Here is a 4,870-nt window from a genome sequence, read left to right as displayed (position 1 = left end):
GATCATTTTAGAAGACGGAACCTCAGCTGGAAAAATTCCCCTTGTAGAGTGCCAAGGCTGGTGGGGGCATTTCTTGACTAATGATGGATGTAGAAGGGTCCAGCCTACTGCAGTTGGTGCCACCCTTAAGCAGGCAGTCTATGGCTTCTGCTTCACTTCCCACGTTCAGGTCGCTGCCTTGACTTCCCTCTATGGTGGACTGCCATCTTTGAGGTAAAATAAACCCTCTCCTCCCCAAGTTGCTTTTGGTTGTGGTTTTCATCATAGCAATGGAAAGCCAAGCTAAGACATCACTTCTCTGCAGAACACTGATAGCAGTGGAAAGCCAAGCTAAGACATCACTTCTCTGCAGAACACTGATATGGCTCTCCCGGGGTTGGGGGGAAGCCTTTCCTGTAACTACAGGTCTGAAAGCAAAAGACTGGTATGCAGTTCTGAGCACTCACATAAGACAGCTTACAACTGCTTGTAACTCCACACCCAGGGGTCCAATGTCTCTCACCTCTCTGGGCATCTGAATTCATATGTACACATTGCCCTCTCCCACATAATTAAAATAAAACAAGTCTCTAAAAAAAAAGAAAAGGAAATTTGGTTTTAGCCTTCACAAGCAACTGGGAAATAATTGCTGAGTTATTAAGAGAAAGCATACAGAAAAGAGTATGGGAAACTACTCAGCTGTACGGGTGAGGCAATGCAGGTTGAACGTGAGTGTGCAGGGACGTTGCTCTGTACTGCAAGTAGGGGTGCACTTCTCGTGAAGCCAAGGGGATGGTTCCACTTTTGTCCGCTCGCTCTACATGCTTCTTTGTGGTAGACTAGCAGGTCTGAATTGCATTCCTTTGCCCCCTTGGTACCATGAAGGACCACTGCTCTCTCTGAGACCCTGAAGCAGAGATGGCCGTTGTTCAAATAGGAAACACTGGTGGGCACCTGGGGCCCAAAGCAGGAGAGAAAAGTTCCTTTAATTCCTGTGGCCTTTCTATCTGACAAGGCACCCCTGGTGGGGCAGGAATGTCTTTTGGAAGGGCTGTGGACATACAGATAGTGTGAGGGTTTCAAATGCCAACAGAACAATTTTTTTAAAAAGATTTATTTATTTATTATATATAAGTACACTGTAGCTGTCTTCAGATACACCAGAAGAGGGCTATCAGATCCCATTACAGATGGTTGTGAGCCACCATGTTGTTGCTGGGATTTGAACTCAGGATCTTCAGAAGAGCAGTCAGTGCTCTTCACCGCTGAGCCATCTCTCCAGGCAAACAATCTTTATAAAGGGTTTTTAAAAAGTTTTGGAAAAGGAAGGGCAGTTTTGCCACACCAAAGGATAACAGGTAATTTATTTTTATGTTTAAATATCCCCTGAAAATGGAAAGAGTGAAGAATGACAGAATTGCCCAAGGCTTTCAGGTTAAGAGGAGTGTGTTCAAGAAAAAGTACTTGCTGGTCAGATGGTGGTGGCGCATGCTGTTAAAACCAGCACTCAGGAGACAGAGGCAGGCAGACTTCTGAATTTGAGGCCAGCCTGGTCTACGGAGTAAGTTCCAAGACAGCCAGGGCCATACAGAGAAATTCAGTCTCATTGTAATATCAAATAAAGTAAAATAAAATAAAATAGAAAACTTGTGCTTGCTTGCAATGAAGAGCCAGGTGGACATCAAACAGGGATCTTGGAGGTGGGAGAGTTTCACAAGAGAACTGTCCTCACCCTGCCATGTGACAAGAGGCTGGGAGACATCTGCTTGAAGGACCGAGACAGCCCTTTTCCATGAAACATCCCCATTTCTTCCAGAAAAGAATTACATAGTTTGTGATACTTATGGATCAGCATCACATGTGAATTTTTGCATAATGTTTGAGATGGGGAAATTAATAATTTCTCTTGGACCTTTTGTCAGATCAGGGTGGGATCTTTCTTAATCACAAAAGAAGCTCTGAATCCTGGAAAAAGGAGGCTGGGCAGGGATGAGCAGGCCAGCTGAAAGAGCCAAAAACCAGTAAGAGAGACTGGCCAGGGAGAGTGATTGGCCATAGTGCACAAGACCTGCAAGGTGATAAGGATTAGATGATGTCGGGATTGAATGCTGGTGGCTTGCTTGCTTTGTTATATTTTATTTTATTTTGAGACAGGCTTTCTCTGTGTAACCCTGGCTATTCTTAAACTCACTCTGTAGAACAGGCTGGCCTTGAATTTAGAGATCCACCTGCCTCTGCCTCAGGAGTCTGCCAGCAAGATGGCCACCTAGTACCAGATATGGCCCCTCAGCTTTGGAGCCCTCCAAACTGTGAGTCAGATTAAATTTACCTAGTCTATGGTATTGTGTTATTAGCATCAGAAAACAAACAATAAATGAGGTGTTTTCCCATATGACCTATGAGAAGAGCCAGGCTTAGGAGGCAGAGACCTATAGAGAGCCTCAATGTCAGGGTTACTTATTTCTCTCACCCGCCAGGCATGTGAGTCTGACTCATCCCTGGATTGCTCGGTTCCGCAGTGCTATCTCCCACACACCGTGGGAGCACTCACCCAACTGCTGGGATTCAGTTTCATTTCCCTGAAAGATAACAAATCAGTAGGCAGCCTCACCCCACCCCCTATCCCACCCCCCCACGCCCCCACCCCCGCTGCTCCTCACCACCGCTGGGAACACATACATCTCTGGAGGACACAGGTGTAATGCCTCTCCAGTTACAGCATCCATGGCTCTTCATGGTGTGCGACCCTCAGCCTAGAGCAGGTAAAGAAGGGGCCCATGACTCCTGAGGCAGAAGCAGGTGGATCTCTAAATTCAAGACCAGCCTGTTCTACAGAGTGAGTTTAAGGACAGCCAGGGCTACACAGAGAAAGCCTGTCTCAAAGTTATGACTTAATGTTAGGGATTCTCACTGGAGGTTAGAGGCAGCTGTGGGGACCGCCTCTAGGGGGAGCTAGAGGAAGCTGCTGTCCTAAGGAGAAGAATGGTCAGGCAGCAGGCCGACTGGATAAAGGGCTGAGAGAGCAATTAGAAGGTAGAATTAGGCAATCTATCTCTTCCCACCCCATTGTTCCTTTTCTTTCCCCTTTTGTCTCTTGTTTTTTTTCTCCTTTACCTCTTCTCTCAACACCCATCCTTTCTCCCTCCCTCTCCATTAGCTTGAGAAGTTCTCTACCACTGAGTTACAACTCTGCAATTTTTTTTTTTTTTTATAAATCTTTTTCATTCTGAGACAGGACCTTGCTAAGCTTGTGCAAGGCAGGCCTTGAACTTGTGCTCCCCCTGCCTTGGGCTCCAGAGTAGCTGGGATTACAGGCTGTGTCACAGCGGGTCGAGCAGAACAAAGTTAAGTTTTGAATGCAAATGCCAGCACACTTTATTTCATGGGAATTCTGAGAGGCTCACCATAGTCTGCCCATGGGTAAGTCATTGAAACATCCAGAGGCTCCGTCATCTCCTTATATGATGGGATTGGGAAATACTTGCTTCGATTTACAAGGATCTGGGGGAGATCCTATATAAAAGTATAAGTGGCCAGCTAAAACATCTATCCTGATGCCTGGAGCTTGAAGCAGGAACCCAGGACACTCAAGGCAAGTGAGCACAGGGGTACAAACTTCAGCACCAGGCTCATTTTATCCTTACAGGTCCTTTGACGGCAGAGTTAAACATTTCCATTTCAGCAAGGGACCCTGATAATCTGGTAAGCACATTCAAGCTTATATAATGCACAGCAAGGCTACGTTTCTTCAGAAAGACCTCTTAGCATGGCTACATCACTTGGCCTAACAATTGCCACACCCATTTCTATGTTCTATCCTGCATTTGTTGGCCTTCCAAATTCCCTGCTTGAGAAATACCATTATCTCCTCACAGAACCTTGATTCAAACCCACCATAAAAGAAAAAACTTTCTAATCCCCAAAGCAAATTGCAAACACACATTTGGCATTTATTGAGAAATTCAGATGAAAATCAAGTATCCTTTGGGATGGGGGAATCTCTTGACTTTTTTTTTTTTTTTTTTTATAAGAATGTGGTGACAACTGCATCCACTCTAGTTTTCTGAACAAACCTGGAAGCAAGAACCATGGTTAGGAGAGGTTGAATAGATGGCTCAGCAGTTAAGAGAGTTAAGAGTACTTGCTCAGCTGAGCAGTGGTGGCGCACGCCTTTAATGCCAGCAACCTGGGAGGCAGAGGCAGGTGGATTTCTGAGTTCAAGGCCAGCCTGGTCTACAGAGTGAGTTCTAGGACAGCCAAGGCTACACAGAGAAACCCTGTCTTAACCCCCTTCCCCCATCCCTATAAAAAGAGTACTTGTTCTTTTATAGGACTGCAGTTCAGTTCCCAGGACCCACAACTCACAATAACCCTGACTGCAGCTCCAAGGACTCTCACGCCCTCTTCTGGCCTCTGTGAGCACCTACAGTTACATGCACGTACTCTCTTGAAGAGGCACTTTTTTTTTTTTTTTTTTTTTAAAAGAAATGTCATTAAGGATATTCTGGGCCAGGGTTGCAGAGATAGCTCAGCAGTTAAGAACACTGGTTGTTCTTCCAGAAGATCCGACTTCAATTCCCAGCATCCATATGGCAGTTCACATCTGTCTGTAACTCCCCAGTTCCCTTGGATCTGACACCCTCATACACACATACATGCAGGAAGAACACCAATGTACATAAAATAAAAGTAAATAAATCATAAAGAAAAGCTATACACTACTTTTTAAAAAGCTATTCCATGCCATGGCAGAGGCAAGAAATAAAGGAGCAGAGGAGGCTTGAAGGGGGAGCGCTGACTAAGCCAGTTTCTGAGCGGGAGAAGAGGAGAGGAGGAAAGGTGAGGAGGAGGAGGAAAGGTGAGGGGGAGGAGGAAAGGTGAGGGGGAGGAG

This window comes from Mastomys coucha, unplaced genomic scaffold, assembly GCF_008632895.1.
Source record: "Mastomys coucha isolate ucsf_1 unplaced genomic scaffold, UCSF_Mcou_1 pScaffold9, whole genome shotgun sequence".
NCBI lineage: Eukaryota > Metazoa > Chordata > Mammalia > Rodentia > Muridae > Mastomys > Mastomys coucha.
This window is presented reverse-complemented; position numbering follows the sequence as displayed.